The 21,810-nt window shown below is 35.8% G+C and overlaps 1 protein-coding gene and 1 long non-coding RNA gene across 4 annotated transcripts in view; one reads left to right on the top strand and one right to left on the bottom strand.

Moving 5' to 3' along the window:
- BRINP3 (BMP/retinoic acid inducible neural specific 3) overlaps nucleotides 1-13,341 on the bottom strand; it is a 410,242-nt gene extending 396,901 nt beyond the window's left edge. Inside the window, exon 1 of one of the 3 annotated variants that reach the window (XM_078440541.2) lies at nucleotides 12,720-13,341. The gene's annotated coding sequence lies outside the window, so the exon portion shown is untranslated. Of the gene's footprint in view, nucleotides 1-9,537; nucleotides 10,025-10,944; nucleotides 11,475-12,719 lie in introns of those variants that run through there. The other 2 variants (XM_078440542.2, XM_078440543.2) reach the window with 2 other exon arrangements.
- Nucleotides 13,342-13,536: 195 nt separating this feature from the next.
- Nucleotides 13,537-16,841, top strand: LOC144614820 (uncharacterized). Its single transcript, XR_013553027.2, has 3 exons — nucleotides 13,537-13,888; nucleotides 14,331-14,430; nucleotides 15,629-16,841. It is a non-coding gene; the product is annotated as an uncharacterized LOC144614820 (long non-coding RNA).
- Nucleotides 16,842-21,810: the final 4,969 nt, after the last annotated feature.

Here is a 21,810-nt window from a genome sequence, read left to right as displayed (position 1 = left end):
GTGAATAAGTCACAAGGATGAAAAGTACAACCTAGGGGATATGGTCAATACTATAATTAATTAATTAATTAATTAATTAAAAATAAAGATTAAAATAATCTACATGTACATACAGAAATGGAATGGAAATCATGGTTACAGACATCTGTATTTAGTATGGTAACTATAACCAGGAAAAAAATTCTGTTGTTTCTGGCACAGTCTGATAATAAAGCACCCTGGATAAAACAATTCTGGTCAGTAAAAGACTTTTGTTGCATAAAGGCAAATTTAAAGAGAATTTGAGGAAATAATTTTTAAAAAAGGACTATGTGTAAGTACTATGCAATACAAAGACAATAAACATTTCTCCCTCACCTCTATGGAAAATGACCTCAGTCACAGTTTTGAAAGGCTTTAGAAATATTAAAATAAAATTTTTAATAATGATCCTGGGTAAAAACAAAGTATAATACTAACTTAGACTTTCAACAAAGGCATTTATACTTATTCGAAGAGTAAGACATAAGGCTGGGTTGAAGTGTAGAAACGCTGGAGTTTGGAACCAAATGGACAATGAATCCATTGTTCTATAATAGGACCAAAACTTATCTTGGAGTTAACCAGGGCTACAAGGTAAAGTAGGCTATTTAATTAGAAATTATTATATGAAGAAACATAAATAGGAGTGTATCTTCTGAGGTCATACACAAAGTAAACATTACATTCAAGGAACTTAAAAACATTTTTTTTAAGTTTTTATTTATTTTGAGACAGAGCGCGTGCATGCGTGCGTGTACACACACGTGCCTGCACATGGGCGAGGGGCAGAGAGAAAGGCAGAGAGACAATCCCAAGCAGGCTCCATACTGTCAGTGAGAAGCCCGGTGCAGGGCTCAAACTCCTGAACCATGAAATCGTGACCTGAGCCAAAATCAAGAGTCGGAATCTTAACCAACTGAGCCGCACAAGTACCCTACATTTGAGGAATTTTCAAAGAAAGTCCAATAAAATTGTTAAAGTTTTTAAAAAGGTTCTGATTATTAAGCCAAAGGAAATTCTTTTTTAATCTCAAAATAATAATCTTCAGCTTCTTTTTATTCTTTTGTAAGGAAATGAAAATGTTGAAGTGTTTTTAACCTAGAAGCGTATGGTTAGAAATATTGCCAGTGGAGTCCTAAACTTGTCTTCTAGTCTTGGTTACAGATACCACTAAATTCACAGGATAATTCTTGTAATGATTCAATAATTCCTGTAATAATGTAATACTTACTGCAATTCCAGTGCAAGCAACACCAGGCAGGGATTGGTATCTGTTTTTATTCACTAATGCATCTGTAGCACTAACAAAATAACATGGCGTGGAGAAAGCCCTCAGTACACATATGATGGAATAAGAAAATTAAATTTGCAAATTCTTACAATGTTAATCGTTTTTTGTTCATTCTAGTCACTAAAAAACAAAAGCATAACACATTGGAAATGTTTCCATTTAAAAAAAAGCTAACATTTAAAAACAAAACAAACCGTGATAAAACATCAACTAAGTCAGTCATCACTCTGAGAATTGTTATGGTTTTACCTTCAGAACTGTCCTGGTTCCTTCATTTGCCTTTAATAATTATCCTCAGAACTCTGAATGGAAAATACATTCTTTACTGACCTATCTCTATCCTGAGAAATATGACATCCCTCCTCTTTTCTCAAAGAGAATTGTATTTATAATATCAAAATTGGACATGTGTGAAAACAAATAGTGGCCAAGCATTAAATTTGCCTTTGTTCATTAACTAAAACAAAGTGTACTACACAGAGCAAAAATAAAAATTGTAAACATCTTATGAACAACTGTTATATCTTTTCATTGTTATATTCCCAAGGTTCACTCCATTGCACACCACTGATCATACATCCAATAAATGTTTAATTGTTTTGTTTATTTTTTGAGAGAGTAGGAGAGAGAGATCATGTTGAGGATGGACAGAGAGAGAGAGAAACCCCAACCAGGCTTCATGCTGTCAGCACAGAGCCCGACATGGGGCTTGAACCCATGAACTGTGAGATCATGACCTGAGCTGAAATCAAGAGAAAACGCTCAACCAGCTGATCATCCATGTGCCCCCAATAAATAATTTTTTAAAAAACCAAAATAACAATAAAAAGAGGTGATCTACAATAAGCAAACCAATCCAACATCAAGTAGTTAATTTTTTTATCTACTGTTCTCCGTGCCTTCTGAACTACCATCCAAGAAAGCACGTCAGGGGCGCCTGGGTGGCTGTCGGTTGAGCGTACTTGGCTCAGGTCATGATCTCACGGTTGGGGGGTTCGAGCCTTGCGTCTTGCTCAGAGCCTGAGGCCTGCTTCGGATTCTGTGTCTCCTTCGCTCTCTGCCCCTCCCCCGCTCACGCTTTGTCTCGCTCTGTTTCTCAAAAATAAATAAATGTAAAAAAAAAATTTAAAAACATGTTTATTTAAGAAAGCATGTCAGGACTCTCCATGTTTCTAATCAAAGAATGCACATCTTACCTCATGGCCAGAAATGCTGGAATGGCCAATATTTTCACATGGTAGCTAGCCATATATTGCCTGGTTGGTAATATATTCCAGCTTGTCTAATTAAGCTTTTTTCTAACAATATGTTTTATTTTCTCCCAACATACAATTTTGAAAACATCTGACATTTTCAAGGACCATTCTTATCACTATGTTACTTTAACTCTTCAAACTTAGAAAGTTATAAGGAACATAAGATATTAATTTCAAAAGAAAAGCAAAGTAAATCTATTTGAAAAAATAATTTATATTCTTGAAGAGAATTTTTATATTAAAAAACAGCAAGATTTTGAAGGATATTATAAGAAAGCATAAATAAGACATTACTATGTCTAATATATAGAAACTATTGAGTATTAGCTATACCCAGCACATTATGTACACACTGGTCGTAATTTTTTAAATCATGTTGTCTGAACCTGTCAAGAATTACCTTCTAAACAATAATCATAGGAATCAATGTTATGGGAATTATCTGAGAATGAAATTTGGTAATAAATAATTTTTTTAAAGTTTATTTCTTTTGAGAGAGAGAGAGAGAGAGAGTCAGCAGGGGAGGGGCAGAGAGAGAGAGAGAGGGAGAGAGAGAGAGAATCCCAGAAAGACTCCTCAGTGTCAGTGCAGAGCCCCACGCAAGCCTCGAATTCACAAACCATTAGATCATGACTGAGCTGAAGTCAAGAGTTGGACACTTAACTGACTGGGCCACCCAGGTGCCCCAGTAATAAATAAATTTTCATGAACAGTTAGCAACTGGTTAGTTTCAAATCCTGAGTCAATAAATTTTCATCTTCAGTTTAGACCTCTAGAAATCTATATCAAAATTATAGTAAAGCATGCTAAATTTTTGTCACTTTTGTGATGAAAGAATCATGTGAAGCTAGATAAAACTTGTTTGTCTTACTGACTCAATATTATTGATAAGAAAGAAATATTTTTGCTAGTTAATCAGAGCCATTTATATGAAGTTACTGATTCTTACTCTAAATCAAAATTGATTTTCTTAAATAGCAGAAGTCAGGGATAGGTTTTAAAAGTAATAATGACATAAGTGATCTTTCTTATTCATTCTGGCCTATTTTTGCATGATTGTAAAATGTCTTCATTTCATGGATGGATGAAAAAAATGAAAACACAAATGAAACACAAATGAAAACCTGCTAGAGTTCTGAGAGGAAACGTGGATCCTCAGTTATTTTTCCTCATGGTTTTGTCACTAGTCAAACATAATCAGTGTTATGCTTTTAACCAAAATATAAAGATAGCTACATATTTAAAATGTCAATAATCTGTCCTGATCTAAAAGTTCTCAAAAAAAGGAGTGATACATTGCAAAAATCTGTGTGTTGGAGAAAAAGAAGTTTATAAATCCATAAGCTATATCTCCACTCAAAGGTGAGAAAGATACTTAAAGCAAGTCCTTTAGTCAAAAAAGAAGTTTTAAATTTAAATTTAAGATATGTGGAGTGACCCTTAAGAAATTTCTCAGGAGTCCCATTTTTCTTAACTATGGATTTTCTTTCGACTCACAGAGAAGACTGGATTCACTTCTCTTAGTTCACAATGTAAAAATGAAAACACTGTTTTTGGGTAATTGTTAAAATTTTTGACATGTACAAAAGAGTAAATTTTACACATTGGAAAACACACCCCCCATAATAATTGCTTTTTTTTTTTTACTTAAAATTAAGAAGTTGTTTAAAAACTCCATTTGGACAGAAATTAGTAAAATGGAACAAAAATATATACTTTCTAGTTGTTACTGCTGTCGATTGGTAATTGGGAGATCATTTTCATTCTCTGGAAACTTTTTGTCTTCCACATTATTCCCTAGTGTAATTTCCAAAATACTACTTATCACAGTGATAAAATATATTGTAACTTTGTTTTTGAATATTAGTGACAGGTCAGAATGAATAATCAAAAATTCAATTACTTGTAAACCTGAGTCATTCAATTTAAATGTTTTGTGTAAGTTAGACTTGGTCTATATATTGATATCTTTGGTATAAGAAAATGTTGAGAAAAGCATGAGTTAATTATCTAAAGAGATCACTTTATACAACTTTGATGTAAGATTTATTTAACCTTTAATGATTTTCTTCTAAAAATTTCAATTGTGTTTATTATTATTTAACAGTTGTTTACTTCTGAAAAAGACTGTTCTATCATCTCTTTATATACATTTAAAGAGCTGATTTTTCAAACCATCAGAAATGTTACCATACTAAAGACATGAAAAACACTTAAATGTATTATCTACACCAGGACTTCCTGATTTAATTAATTTTGTTCTAGATTTACTTTAGCTACAACAGAAGAAGCTTCTGCACACAGTATTAAGTTGCATATCTGAAAGCAGTTAAAATATACTTGTATCTTTAAAGGATATGCCTATCAAAGATATTACAAATTACAAAAAACACATTATATGCAACACATGGGATTCAGTAATATGATACTTGATTAAACCCATGCTTGATTTTTTAAATGTAATTTTTGGTTTGATTTAATCACCTTTTCCAAACTACCTTGTATTTGTGGACATCATCTGGCATGTTTTAAAGAAAATGTTTTTCAGTTGTGAGAATGAGTGTTTAATGAATCTATAAAGTAGCAGTGTGTTTATATTCTGGCCACTATTTGACATTGAAAATCTAGCTTCCTCAATTCTGCTCTTCCCAAGGCAAGATTGTTTTTTAATAGTGCAATATTCTAGAGATAGCTTTTAAAATTAACAAAATGCAAGACTCCAAAAAAGTTAATAAAAAACAGCTCAATCCTGATGAGGTTGGCTGATATTCACAGAAATCAGGAAGAATAAGTCTATCTATAAGTATTCTTTCACATAACTCTATAATGGAATTTAAATGAAACACACCATTATGAGACAATAATTCTTTTAGAGCAGAGAACTACAATACATTTGAATGTAATGTTAACATATTTATTAATTTAATCAATAAATGTGTATTTTATAGATTTAATTTGCTGGAACTATATCATGGAAACTTCTTTATTAGCTATATAAGGGAATTTGTTATGCTTTGGGTGCTTTCAAAGGCATCTATATCTGAGTAAATTAGGGTTTAGGCATTAAAACAAACACTCTTAAAATATTAATTTTAAATAAAAATAGGTCACACAGGGAAAATACACTTTCAACTGTAAATTTAATAAAAATTAAAATTGTGTGAGTATAAATTATGTTTAAGAAATAATAATGAATATGGAAGAGTAAGAATCTATAAGACTTCTTACATTTTTAGGTTGCATGTCATTTTTCCATATGTGAATTTATACTTTCTTGGTTAAAAATAATCATTTTAAAAATCAACACAAACCATTTATTTCATGAAAAATACCTGGCAATCCAGTCAACTCTTTAAAAAAATATATTTGTTTTATCTTTCAATCTTAGGGGAAAATAAATTGTTAGAGAATCATAATTGGGTTTATTTCAATTATGGAGCATCAACTAGTTATTCATGATTTGTTACTCTGAATACAAAATTGAGAAATATCCCAGAACTGTATGCAGGAATACTTCATATCATATATTAAGTATAGAAAAGTGGATTCATAGCTTTAGATATCATTAGCTACAGATACTTTGTAACTGGATAGGTTTGCACATGAGTAAGTGGATACCAATATTCTTAATAACTCATCAAATATGCCTTGAAGTGACAGTAATGAAAGCTTTAAAATGTTATTGATGACAGTATTTGATGACCAGTATAAAATTGTTACAGTGGCTATTTGATATCAGTTTAAAAAAGAAGAAGAAGAACAACAAGAAGAAGAAGAAGAAAGAAAAAGAACTTCCAGATAGATTTTCAGTAGAAAGATCATTAGTGCTCATGATGAAAGTTCATCTTGAGAGATTCTTTTCCTCTTTTCTAGAATAGAATAAACATGATTATACTATTCCCTTCTTTTAACAATCACGATCATCCATTAACAGCCAATAATTTTCAAACACAAATTATTTTTTCTTTTGTTCTCCTTTAGAACTTATAAATTGTAAACATTAAAATCATAAAACCATATAGCAGCAAATGGAGAAACTGCTCAATTACACACCTAAATGTCTAAATGAAAATATCCACATAGTTGCTAAATTAAAACAGCAACAATGCCAGATGTCTCCTAATTAATTCTGGTAAGCTGAATATTAGTTTATAAACAATGTTCAAAATTTAAAGTCTGACATTTTTTGACTTACTCCATTTTTAAAGTTGCTACATAAGAACAGTTGACCTTATTTTCAATTAAACTGACAGGAATCATCAGGTTAATAACAAAAATTTGCTAAGAAATCAGACGTTCCTTTCACTAACTGACACTGAAAAGTTAATGAAGAATAACTACTTTTGTAAATGTGACTATTGTCCCAGAAATACACTAAAGCCAAGGTAAATATAATGTAATTAAGAATTAGTGTGCCTCAAGGAATGCATTCTTCAACTTCTGTTTTGTTTTTCAGCTACACAATATCAAAACAAAAAGAAAACATTATTTAAATTCATTAGACACCGCGACACCATATACCAAGAATATTTGATACTATCATTAAAAAAAAAAAAAAAGTTGTCAACATCATTACTTCTTCATGGAAGAACTGTATCCAAAAAGGCCAAAAAAATAAAATAAAATAAAATAAATGTAAATGCTATCTTTTTCAAAATATATTTTGTTTTCAGAACATGTTTGTCTGTTTAAAGCATTTTCATCTCTTATGTCATTTATCTATAACAACATTATAGATATTATTTTCCCCCATTTGAGAGTTGAGGAAAATAAATGAAGAGTGGTCAAGAAATTTCACTAGGATCATATTACTGAGGTAGAGCTAGAATTGACACTGAGGAAGGAATCCTAAACCCATCTCACTCTACGTATCACAATAACCCCCTGCTAGGAAATTAAGAGAAAAATATTAAGACTCTTAGGAGCTTACGTCATTAATCAGAAGTCATAATCATAATATCCAAATACCTTTGTGGTATTTTTTCATGAAAGATGAATTTATGCTCAACTTGCCACATTGGTGTTACATTTCTGTTTGTGTCTGAACTTCAAACTAATACCCAATTTTCTAGATTGCTAAAATTGCAGACACTTATTCCAGTCAGTAACTGCTCATTTTAAAAAGAATATGGAAAAAAAATCAAAATAGCAGGGAATATAGGAAACTGAAGCATAGGTTGATAACAAAATATCAAAGTTTTGAAGTCCTACAAGTTAAGTTCTTTGCACTTGTAGAGGGAAACACACAAAGACACTATTCTGAAAATAAATTCCACTTTTATTTAAAGAACATACAAATCTAGTAATAAGGTTAATTTTATATATGCATGTGTGTATATATAATCCATACAAGCGCACTGTGCACGCGCGCGCGCACACACACACACACACACACACACACACACACACACATTCTTTTAGAATCCCAAAGGTTTCTTCCTATTTAGATTTGATTTAGTTACCTATATATACCAATCATTTTGCATGAAGAAAATCAAGATGTACTGTATTTTATTTAAAAATCTACATTTCCACTGTAATGTTGAGTTTAAGAAAATATCTTGTGAGAGGCTAGAATAACACATTATCTGATTAAATGATAAATGAAATCAATCATATAGGTATTGTGCATATTTCACTTCAAAAACATTATTAAAGCAATGTATATTTAAATAAATACTTTCTCCACCCACCCAAAAGTGGGCGTGTACACACACACACACACACACACACACACACACACACACACTGAACATGTTCACTACGATAAAACTCTAGAGGGTAAAATGCAAAAGAACTGAGGAATTGGGAAGAATTGAAGAATTGGAATTCATTGACAAATTACTTTCTCCAGTGGAGCAAAAACTACCTCTTGTATCAAACTCCCTTTTAAGAAAAGCACTATAACTTTGCAATTTTATGACCCAAAGTGCAATTATCCTTCTTATATCTTCAAGATGTTATCAGTGAGCCTTACAAGCAGAAAAATTATTGATCAGAAATCCACATCAATAAATGTAAGTACTAAAATTATTTCCAGGGAAAATCTTAAAGAATACAATTTCTTAGAGAAGGGAAAGTGTTAGAAATAAGTAGGATAGTTTTAGAATTGGGTTTCACTAATTTTTTGCTTCATTATGTGGGGACTCCAGACTCCTTCAACATGTAAGCAAAACATTACAAAACATTATCAATACTAACAAAACTTCACACATTCAAAACATGTGTTGTCATTTTAATTATTTTTTTGTTAAATCTAATAGTTGAAGAAATCTATTAGCTGCTAAAATTATACATCTACAAAACTTAAAATTTAAAAAAAAAGGCTTTATTTATGAGAGATTAACTATAATTTTCTAAATTTGCTTATTTTTCAGTTTGCAACTAGTTTTCCAAGCCCAAAGATTCCTATACTGGGGTTATATGAAACATTGCCTTAGGGCAAGCTCCTTTCTTAACCTATTTGAAAGCCCAAGCAACCCCCACCCCAATAATTGTTTTTTGAAAGTGAGAAAATAATGGGACTATAACCCATTAAACATTTCTCTCAAATAGTCAGAATTAAATTGCTAGTTCAAGATGCCCTTAATAATCTCCAATTGTCCTTATATTAAGGTCTGTGACCTTAACAAGAAGCACAATTTCAAGGCATTTCTTCAACTACTATTTTACATACTTCATCAGGGTAATGCATCCCTCCCTCCAACTCTGTACCCTCCCCATTTCTTCCTTTGACCTCTGCCCAGTTTATGATTTTTGTAGCATTGTTACACATTTCAATGAATGCAAGTTAAACATTTAAATTGATTTAAACGGCTCACGAATATGAATACCACGAAGTTATGCATCATAGGAGAACCATCTGAAAATACATGTATCCCATCTCTTGAGGCAGAAAAAAGATTATCACAGGATTGGTCAAATGCAGGTTACATGGTTGTCAATAAAATATAGACCTTCAGTCCTTACCTGCTTAACTGCATGATGACAAATCTAAACAGCATGCAAAAAAAGTCTCAAAATTCTGAATCCTCTGTCTTCGAGGCTGCTGTGACAGTTTTATACCCTGATGCTTTCTTCTTTGCTTACATACATTTGACTGGCTAGAATATCTGTAAGCAATAGTGGGGTTATTTTGCAACCCCAGTCACCTCTTCCTCTTTTCAAGCCTCTGGTTGGCATCTCACACAGCTCTAAACAGGCATCTTATCTTCGGAGGCAGAGCCTCCCCAGCCTTTTCCAGACCGATCCCCATTAGAAGGAGGTCCCTGCTCTAAAGGGTTGATCACGTTCTCGACCCGGTGCAGAGTAAAACGCTCTCTGGTTCAACTCCTGGGGACTAGGAGAACAGCCATCAGAGACTTAAACTCTCTGCCACTGCCTGGCTGCAGAACCAGCAGTAACCAGCGGCCAAGAAGCACCACCCCCTCCAGGACAGCGGAGGGGAGCGCGCCCAGTCCCAGATCCTCCTACCTCCCTCCCCACCTCCAGAAAGGGGGAAACAAAAAATAAAAGCCCAACTGGAAAGTGGGTCTAATATAAGCCACACGGCTCCCAACCCCACTCTTTGCTTTAACTTCAACCTTATATCACAAGCTCCATCTCCAAGTTGAAATTCAACTCTCTCTCCTCCCCCCGCCCCCCCCCTCCCCCCCAGATTCTTGAGAGTTGGTGAAGGCAGACAGGGAATGACGGTCAATGATACTTTAACACGGAGCCTGAGAAGTCAGTTAGCAAGTGTGAGTCCGACTAAGCAGGGGGATGAAGAGGGCGATTAGGGTTTTACAAAGCGGGCATGCTGAAGAGCCGTCATTTATTAGTCTTAGATATAGCTCATTAAAAAACATAAATAAATAAATAAATAAATAAATAAATAAATAAATAAATGCAAATGCAGAAGGGCGTTGATAAGAGAGTCTAGAGCTCCCAAGTCCGTCCTCTCACGCAGAAAAGAGGTTTTGCTCAAGTTTGGCCTGAGGCAGGCTGGAAACGGAGCATTGGGCACGGACGCAGCCCCCCGGCGCGCCCCGCGCTCCAGGGCTGCGGTTGCCCACACCGAGCACTGCGCGCCGCAGGGGCTGAGTGCGGAGCCTGCGCTGGCCGGGCAGAGTGCGGGACACAGTCCCTCCCCGCGCCGCCATCCCCACTCCCAGCGCCGAGCCTAGGGCCAGCCAGGCCACCGAGCACCTTGTCGTCCGCGCTCTCCGCGCCCAGGTGGCCTAGGCGTTGCCAGGAGCTGCGGAGAAGCCTCCAGGCACAGTCGCCTGTTGATAGCCCTCCGGTTAAAGCGTCCTTGGCGGTGGCAGAGCCTTTCAAACGTAAATGTCCCCTTCCCAAGCCTGAGTTTCAGGCTAGAATATAGCAAAACGCACTTACCTCAACAACGTACGTCTGTGCTTCACTGGAGTAGACTAGGTTAGGAAGAAAAGATCTGACTGCACTGAAAGTTGCGTTTTTTGGTTTTGTTTTTAGGTGTTTTTGGCTTTTTTTTTCCCCCTAACCCCCCTCCTGCACCCTTGCGCAATAGCAACAGTCCTCCAAAGAGGATATTTGAATGGGTGAATTATGCGAAACCCTCGTTTCTTCAAGTAAAGTCAGGGCTGCTGATGGCACTTGTCAGGACGACCAGACTGGGAAGGAGACCAGGTAGAAACTAGTGACGGGTGAGGGGCGCCAAGTGGTGTGGACCACAGTCTCAGCCCTGCTCTGATGGGCTGCTGGTGGAAGCCAAGGGGGGAAAGCCCTTGAATCCTGAGACTGGGGGATGGGGTGACGCTGCAGCTGGAGTACTTTTATGTCTGGAAGCTAAAAGGGCTTTTGAATTAAAAAAAGCATTACTTAGGTCGTCGCGTCAGCCATCAATGAGGGCAGGAACAGTTCTTTCCGAGAAATTAAAAAACAAAAAACAGTGACAGAGAGAGCGAGAAAGGGGGAAAAAAAGAGAGATAAAAGGAAAATGAAGAACGAAAAGACGTAAGGGAAGTAAAAAGCTTAAATAATAGGTTCTCACCTCCATCCATCCCAGTAAAGAGAAATATTGTAGAATCCAGAAACTTGTTCTTAAGGGGGGCTGGGCGGAGGAGAGGGGGTCACAGAGAAAACCCTCAAACCTTAGTATGCACTAGAGATAACTAACACACGCAGGCTTGGTATTTAATTAATACACTGTCTTTGTCAATATGTGAAGTAAAAGCTAAGATTTAAATGTTCCTCAACATACCTATACTTAAAGGGGAAGTGATAATCATAACTGTCAGTTAAGCCCATAAAAAAATGTTCATAAAAGCCAAAAACACTGCCATATTAACATACTTAGTAAAAATTGAGTCTGGGGGCTGAACAAGTGTGAAGAGTGAGGTAATTAAATTTTTCATATGAGGTCTGCCCCTGAATTTCAATTTATTAGAACGAAGATAATCAGTGCTTCCTTCCGATGGCTTTCTTCCTCTGAAATGAGTACTGTGTGTCGAATTAGCTGTTCACTAGCTAAATTCATAAAATCAGAAATATACTAAGTATGATGCCTGTATTGAAATACAATGCCCAAAATAATATGTTCATGTATGTTTGGGATACTGTGAGAAAAAAAAAAAATGGTTCACTTAAAACTCCCACTCTTCTTCTTACCATAGAGTGGCTATTAGCACTTAGTGTCCGGCTAAACCCATAAAAATACACTTAACAAAAGTCCTCCTTCAGTCATGTAATTGCTTGCAATGAACAAATGCTGACCTGAACAACCTTCTGAAGATCAGAGACTAGTGAACTTTCCCAGACCCTGAAATTTTCTTGAAGGTTTCTTTTAAGCTTACTCTTAGATAAACATATAAAATTTGACCTTTCAAATGGCACAAGAATGTGTGCCAAGAAGCATTAATGGGAGGGGGGAGGGGTGGTTAATGTTTCCTCTAACCTGTAATATAAATGAGGACAGAAATAAATAATGTAAAAGGTGATGGGATAATTCATCACATGGGTTGTATCTTGGTAGCACAATTGCAACTAATATACTAATCAATTAACAGTCACATAGATGTTTGAGTTCTGAAAGTAACAAAAAATATTTTTTTAATGAGATATCGTCTCAACACAGCTCATTAAAAATAACACTAGCAATAAGTTTCTAATAAAATGTAAGGAGAATAACTTACCAGAGGACATTTCAGGAAGCAAGATGACTGTGAGAAAAAGATATCCAGGATTCAAACAGAAATTCCATGATCTTCCAAATTATGGTAGTGATGAGCTGCAGGGTGGTGGAACTTTGAAAAAATCAGCAGTTCCTGGTGGCATGTAACCAACTAAAAACCAGTTACACAGAAAGCCACGGAACCCCCAAGGAAAAGAAGCAACATGCGAAAGAGGTGCCTTTTATTTTGGGGGGTGGGGGGCTTATTTGTGAAGATCCTTGGGCAGACAAAGTGAAAATTTACTGACTGTAACATGCCCATACAGTGGGGAGAAATAGAAGCGGTGTAACCCCAGAGAACAGGAGGTGAGATACAGATAAATCTGCAAAGAGAAGTAAAAGGATGTGCTGAAGACAAGAGATAAAGAGAGAACTAGTGAGCAGGGCTGTAGTCATCCTGATAGATACAGCAGCAAGAATGATTTAGGCTGCTGGGAAGGATCCAATGAGAATTCAAGAGGGCACTGCTTCGGAAATCCTGCTCTGATCTTCCCACTCTCAGTTCTTTAAGAGTTACCTGCGTTGGGCACATTATTACTAGGATTAATAGTTTTCCATCAGTGTATTTCACTAGGATTTCCCTTGAACTCTCTCACTCGCAGCAACTGAGGGAGGCGTAGTAAGGAATCCCAGCACACCCCCCCCCCCAAATAAGCCCCTGTGGTCACTTTAGGACGACCAAATCATCAGAGGTTTGCACTGGGGCGGGGGGGGGGGGGCGGTAATCGAGGGGCTGAAGATGCGGAGGAGGCCGAGTGGCCGGGCGCTTTCGGGGGCGCTGTGCCGGAGGCTCGGGCGCGGGGGCCTGGAGCGGTTGTTAGCAGCTGCAGCGGCGGCAGCGGGAGCCCTCCCGGGTCCTGTTTTCTCGGAGAAGTCTGCAGCCCGCGACTCAAGGCAATTCGGTTCCACCCGAAACCTCAGCTCCAAATGCCTTGTTTTAGAAGCTGGGGCTTTGGAGGTTCTGAGGACCGTTCCTGGGGAGGCGGGTGACAGTCTGTGAGGTTCTCGCGGCCCCTCTGATTCCTGCACAGTTACCGAGGGAGAGAGTGCTAGAAATGGCTTTGCTGCCGAATGCATTATCTTGCCATTTTCGTATCCCGATACAGCACACACGATCGCCTGATCGATCGGGTAAGATTAGCTTTGTTCCTTCTCTCTTTTGCTCTCCACGGTCCCATCCCTTCTACAAGCCCAAACCCCAACCCAAATCGCAGTCTCTCGTCTCTCTCTCTCTCTCTCTCTCTCTCTCTCTCTCTCTCTTATTTTCTCTCTCTCTCCCTCTCTTTCAAGTGAGGAACTTCCCTTTCCTCTTTGAAACCTACTTCCCCAGGGGATTGCTTGTGTGACTAGGGGCTGGTAACTCTCTTCGTAGATGATTTATATTTTGGCTGTGAAATGATTCGCCCCTCGCCACCCTCGGTCCCCTCCTTAGGGAAGGTCCCTCCCTCCCCATGGGTTCCCTGTCTGAGCTTGGATCTGGATAAAGAGCGCTGTGGGAGTCTTTCGCCCTCTGCTCTACCTTCCTCTGGACCCTGAAGCTTAAGCATTATCCGCCTCTCTCTCTTTTTTTCAGAAATAGGAGGGAAAGGTAGAGTGGAAATTGATTTCTTGCAGAGACTGAGGCGCCGAATGATAGAGGGAATAAACATTTGCCCTGGATAAAAATGTTCTTGGTAAGTAATCTTATTTTCTGCGGTTGAAAAAGAAACACATTGCTTCTCACCGGCCCATCCCCCACTCCATTCATTTATTTGCTCTCTGTATGTAAATCACGAGCTGGGTCAGTGGAAATTTTCTTTTCCCTCTTCCTAGGAGAATAGCAGCGTGTAAGGGTGAATTTGAACTAGGGGGCTTTTAAGGAGGCAATATGAAGGCTTTAAGGCGCTTCAGTTCTTATATTCCAAACCTACACACAGGTAAAGCTGATTCCCGCTTGCTTGTTAGAAGAGTATTTAAATATCTCCTTTATTTCTTACTAACACTTTTCTTTCTCTAAATGAAGAAAATGGGTACTGTAGTAGCTCCGTGTCCATGGTTTTCATATATTTTGGCCATGTTCTAAAATATGATATTCTTTCCACTCCAGAAATAAGAATGTGTATTCAGCTGAAGCTTAATAAGTAAGCTTTAAGCTAAAGGTAACTTAAAGCTCTCATACCCCTTACTAACCTGTACATCTTTGTTCCAACTCTTGTACCAGATACAAATTATTAGCATCCAAGATAGCTATTTGCATGTTGTGGTGATAGCTATAAATTCAGAAAGCCCTCTGGTTTTCATGAGTCTATAGCACCCCCAACCTGCATTTGCTCATTATGTGTAAAAGAGGGAGGAAGCCAAACACCTCTTGATTGTGCTTACATCATATGTCACTAAGTGTGCAGAACAATCCACCTTGCAAATTGTGTGAACTTGGTTTATCAAGCGTAAGCTGACTAGTGTGGATGTGAAAAACTAAAGGAGACTTGCTCTAAGAGAAATTATTGCAATTTTGAGTTACAGATATTTTACTGGTACAATATCTGTATTATTTTTTTCTCCATTGTTGTCATACCTTACACTGTACACCCCTTATTCCCAAATTTTAACGATAAAGAATAAGCTATTCCTGATACAAATAGGATGGTTTTAATTTCATCTAAAGTATCTGACATTAAAATTCCATTGATAAGAATAGACTTTATTTCAAGTCATCAATTTTCTGGAAATCTCTACTAGGAAATCCCAGAAGAGAGATAGCTAAGTGTCATATTACAACATAAAGGCAAACTGTGCATGTGCACAAGTATCTGTAGTCGTTATTACTATCAACATTGTCCAGGGAAAAAATTTCATGTGTGTGTATAACTTTTCTTTTCTTTCTGTTCTTAGGCTGTGTTCCAGCCCTAATAAGGACCTAGAGCAGAAGTTTTTCTTCAGTGATCTAATTTTACCCAAAAGCTCATTTCTGTGTTATGTCTCTGTTTTACGCAGGCTGACGAATGTTGGTAGGGGGATGGATGCCCCGAATTAAATTTGTTACAATCTCAACCTTAACAGTTGTGATATATTAGACAGCATATTTTTCATGTAAGATTTAATATGCTGCTAAACTTACTTACCTAAATTGTGATTCAAAGAAATACAATTGTTTTTTGAGGACCCAACTTGACTTAAGTTAGAAAGTATAATATTAAAATTTTTATTTTATATGTAAAATAAATGCAAGATTTATGTTCTTTTAAATATTTGGAGAATAAAAAGTACAGGATTAAAAAATATTAATTTTGTGACCCATGTTTCCTTAACTTTAACATAGTTAATAGCACTTAAAGTTTATTAAACTAGCTAAGTCTTTGAGCATTATACTAAATCGTATGATTAAGTGTGATGAAACTCAAAATAGAGCCATAGGCTTTTACATCTGTTAGCTAGCTTTTACCTGGTTTGTACATAGATCTGTCTCAAAAGTTATACATTATAAGTTTATACTCAGCATATCTTTTCCTGGATCATCTCAATGCACATCTATAATGGGTATCTAAGCACATTTTATATTACTGGTAATGTTTTTATTTGCTATCCTGGCTCCTTCTTTTTAGTGGTATAGGTACCACCTGATATATTTGTTAACTATTAATCCACAAAAATGTCTAATCTAAAAGCAATATTCAAGGTATATTGTATTGGGGAAATTGTGAGTCAGTTTGCTTTGTCAATAAAAATGTCAATATGCTTCAGATTGTTTTAACCTTAAATCAAAATTATAACAAAAATGTAGAAGATAAGTAAATTCAAACTGTTCCTTGCATATGAAAGGGTCATATCACACACAGGTATGCATATATAATTTCCCTCATTAGAATATTTAAATTTCTTTAGTCTCTGTTATATGTTTATTTTGGTTTTAGATCTTTCTCTTTGAAAGTGCCTAAAGTTTCTTAAATACCTAAGTGTGCAGGCATCTGCTTGCCTTACTCCATAAAATGAATGTGCTGCTAAATAAACTGAGCCAAGATATTTGAATCTCAAAAAAAGTACAGCAGCGTTCCCCACTTATCCACAGGGGATACATTCTAAGACTCTCAGCAGATGCCTAAAACCATGGATAGTAGAGAACCCTAAATACACTATGTTTTTTCCTCCACATACACACCTATGATAAAGTTGAATTTATGTATTAGGCACAGTAAGAGTTGAACAATAATAAAATAGAACAATTATAAAAATATGGTGTAATAAAAGTTATGTGAACGTGTGTCTCTCACGTATCGTATTGTGATGTGTGTATTGAACTATACTCACCTTTTTTCTTCTTGTGATGATGTGAGATGATAAAATGCCTAGGTGGTGAGATGAAGTAGGGTGAATGACATAGGCACTGTGACATAGCGCTAGGCTACTGTTGACCTTCTGACTGCTTGTCAGAAGTTTCCGGAAACTGAAGCTGCGGGCAGGTAACTGAAACCGGGGAGAGTGAAACCAGAGATAAGAGGGGACCACTGTATGTTGGAACTTGAAGGAACTTTAATGGCCATTGAGTCTAACTCCTTCATTATGATGAAGAAATTGAGAACCAGAGAGGTTAAGTGATTCGTGTAATCATTCACTAACCGGTAATCCAAGGAACTTTAAATGTAGTTTTCCTAACTTCTTAGGTAGTATTCATTGTAAATCCATTAAACTGTAACACTAGCTGTTAAAGCAGCTATTGTTTAAGATTGGGATAAGGAATAGACGAAAGAGAAGGTAGTACAAAGATGAATAAATTGCGTCCTTATTGGAGTTTATTTTGTTGACAACTAATACTCTCCATTGTAGAAATTTTTTATTTCCCTATCATGGTTTATATTCCCCAGTTCCCCCCCCCCCCCCGCCCCACCCCATCCCTGCCCTCAATGGTTGGGGAACATTTCTTGGTGTAATTTTACTTTCTCAGAAAAGATTCTCAGTGTTTTTGTACTTCACTAGGTTGTTCCCTAGACTATTACCAACCACCCCCTATACAACCTTAACGTGTAGATAATTCCAACACCCGCAACAGCACATTCCATCATGTCACCTGCAGTTCTACTTTTAAATTTCCCTACCGATATAAAAAATAGACGTGTATCGAGAAGAAAGCCATCATCTCAAAATAAGAAGGTTAATTAAACTTATATCTGAAACCACACACATACACACAGACACACACATGTACAATAGGAAATAAATGCAGAGACTAAGACAATACATTGTGATGGAAACATTATTATGCAAAAATAAATCCATGTTCCATTAACAAAGAGCTTTCTTACTATGAGGAAAGTTATAAAACTTCAGTGGTTTAGGAATATTCAGTTTTCTGGAGTGACTGAAGCCATTCTTCTTCATTCCTTCATAGACATCAATATTTGAGTAACACGCAAGTTACTTTTTTTGGAAATAACAAACCTAAAAGACAAATATCAACAACAAAATCCATTGACAGTTATTATTCAAAGGGATTATTGTTCTTAGATTAAATAAGAATAAAAGCAAATGTGAACATATTTTTAAATGTATACAATGTGCTCTTATTCACACTAATCTGAAATATTGCAAAAGATGGAATACATATGAGAAAGAATATATATTGGTTATTTTACATTTTAAAGATCAAAAAAATTCTAGTCTTATTTAAAACCTACCTGTTGTTGAATAAAAATTTCTAATTGTTAAAGAGAAATGTAAGTAGATTCATAGAATATTTTGAAGAACCTAGTATAGACCTGCCTCTTCAAATAGGTTATCTCAATATCTACTGTGCAAGTTGGTTACAAGCACTTCATATACGCAATGACAGTCTCAAAGAGCTTCATTAATTTGTCCAAAGTCACAAACTAAGTAGAAGATTCAGAATTAGAAATCAGGTCTTATGACTCCAAAGTCTAGGTGGATTGCCGTTGCACTTTTCTATCACATATAAATTACTGGGATACTAGAAGCATTCTGGAAACATTTGTTAAATAGCATCTGTATTGCTGTATGTGTTTTTGTGTGACTAATAATGTCTTCACAGCCATGTAATAGAATTCAGAGCCTAACCTATTTCAGAAAAAAGCTGCCTACTATCAGTTTCATGAAGGAGAAACCATGACTGTGTTTTCATATTTATGCTCGCCCCTCTTGCTTTGAATCTGCACCAGTTAGTACAAGACCTTACATAGAGAAGAAACTCAATAACTGTTTATTTAATGGATGAAATTAAGTACTAAGCTTAACATTCCATCTTTAATATTCCTACAAGGACTTACTGTGTTTAATTTTTATCCAACATTTAGAAATGTTATGACTAAGTGGCAGCATTTTTCAAAATATTTTCAGAATATTTGACATATATTTGGCCTTAGTAAACCATTTTTAAAATGATGACCCCTTCCTATTCCATGAGACTTTGTATTTTTATAAATACCTTATTACCCATCACACTAATTTATCCTTTCACCATGCTGTATAAATTAAAGCATTTCATTTATTTGAGAATAAGGGAAATAAAGTATGAAGAAATTAAAGCACTATTATTGATTACTAAAAGAAACAATTAAGCTGTTTTTATCCACCATATTATATTTCCTAACTTGTTGGAAATAAGATATGTGTTAGTAAATTCTTCAACTGTCAACTTTTGCAAGTCAAATATATTTATAGAAGAGAGAAAAGTTTCTAATATTGTGAGCTGAATCATAAAACTATCAGTTTATATAACATTTTGCTAATCAGACTTCTTAGAATTAAGATTTTTGATATTCACAAAAATGATTGTTTCTAAATTATTTATAGTTCCAAAATCTATTCATGAGTACAATGACCAAAATATGTTCATTGGCGTAGTGGTCATATGGATTAATGCATTATCAACTGACATGAATAATCGTCACTATTTTAAAAGTTTTTTTAATGTTTACTCTTGAGAGAGAGAGCCCACACAGGCATGAGTGGGGGAGGGGCAGAGAAAGAGAGGAAGACTCAGAATCTGAAGCAGGCTCCAGGCTCTGAGCTGCCAGTAGAGCCAACATGAGACTCAAACTCAAGAACTGCAAGATTACTTCGCGACCTGAGCTGAAGTTGGATGTTTAACCGACTGAGCCACCCAGGTGCCCCAAACTTGCACAATTTTTGAAGTAACTTATAAAAGTAACACTTTTGAAAACATTCAAGATATGATAAGATACAGCTTCCTTACAATCCTTCCTTGTATCTGAATTTCAATGATTATTTGGTCTGATAGAAAGAATAAAATTTCCCAAAACATCCACATTCTAATTCCCAGGATGTGTGACTGTGTTACCTTGCGTAATTTAAGGAGTTTTGTAAATTTCACAAGGGTAAGGACCTTGAAATATAGAGAGCAGCCTAGACGAGCTGTGTCTCCCTTATATAATCACAAACATCCTTATAAGAGAAAGGCAAAAAGGATGGAGTCAGAGAAAGACATGTGATGACAGAAACAGATGGAAGGACGAGGGACCATTAGCCAAGGAATGCAGTCGAGACACCCTCTAGAAGCTGAAAAGGGCAGGAAACAGATGATACCCTAGAGCTTTCATAAGAAATTAAGCCCTGCTAATCCATTTTAGACTTCTGACCTACAAAATCGTTGAGTTAATAATTTGTGTTGTTTTTTTTTTTACCACGTTTGTGGTAATTTGTAACAGCAGCAACAGGAAACTAATAAAGCCAGTCATGCAAAGAGTTCAAAAATAAGTAGTATGTTCTCTCCTCTCTAGGAATTTTAAGATTTTACAGCAAATTCTTGCTTCATGGGCATTCCATTCCTCCAGGTATTGAACAAACCACTGTCTTTCATCAGGTTGAAACTTGATTTCCTCAAAAAGCAGGGTGATTCATCCAACATGGTTACATAGAGAGTGAATAGAAACCAGGGTGGGGACAACTAGACAATAGCTCTAGTCTCCGGAAATAAACTAAAAATTTAAGAATTTATAATAGTATATGGCTTTATTCATTTACTACATACTGCTAGCATAGAGTCTTACACATATTAGCAGCCAATGCATGCTGATTTGGTTGTAACAAATATTGATGCAGGTAAGAAAGTAAATAATAATCATTACATTTGAAGAATATATGAAAATTAGATGGTATGAAGAAAAGATACTAAGCATAATATAATAGTAAGTGCAGAAGCCAGTGAGAATTAGCAAAATATTAACAGAAATGTGAGATAAAAATGAGACCACAACAGAGTGACTGACAGGATGTAGGAGGATTTTTATTTTCATGGAAAGATAGATATGAAACGATTTGATCATTTTCTCCTTGTATTTTATACAGTATTGCAATCAGGGAAAGAACCTGAACATTTACCTAATTAGGATGCATCATTAATTTTACTGTCTCATGAACTCCTAAGGCCTTTCACCCCTTGTAGAAATAAAAGAAACTGAGCTACTTGATTGCCAATTCTCTTGGTGTCTCTAAATCTCCGTAATGCGTGTACTTCCTATTCTGAAGAAATACATACCTTGTAGGAGGAAGAAAAACAATCCTTCACATTGATCATGGAGTTTTGCCTCTGAGGAGAAAATATGAATTTACAGACAAAAGCAATTTTAAAAGACTATATAAAATGAATTCATTTCATATTTATGGAAGAAGACCAAGCCTAAAAGTCAATTCAACAAGTATTTATTGAGCATTTATTCAACAATCATTTATTGATAGTATTATATATAAGAAGCAAGGTTCTAAATGTTATAAGGACATAAAAATAAATAAGTTACAGTCTTTATGTCCTAGTAGGTGGATAAGGAGAGTATACTGATAAATATAAAGGTACTTTTGACTCTATCCCACATTCTATTCACATCATCAATCATCCTTTTATTAGAAAGAAAAACAAATTTATTGTCATCTGTGGGCCAAATACATCTTAGGATAATATGCTGAATAAGATAAGCAAAATCATGGACATCAAGCCTCTTACAAATACTGACGGAATCATAACAGCAACACAAAAGAAAACAATAAACTGACATTTGAATAATTGCTGGTGTCTTTAGGCATAAGATCTCTTCAGCAATAAGTATATC

The sequence above is a fragment of the Panthera onca genome, chromosome F1, assembly GCF_046562875.1.
Source record: "Panthera onca isolate mPanOnc1 chromosome F1, mPanOnc1 haplotype 2, whole genome shotgun sequence".
Taxonomy (NCBI): domain Eukaryota; kingdom Metazoa; phylum Chordata; class Mammalia; order Carnivora; family Felidae; genus Panthera; species Panthera onca.
The sequence above is the reverse complement of the archived record's forward strand: the minus strand, read 5'-3'. Positions and strand labels throughout refer to the sequence as shown.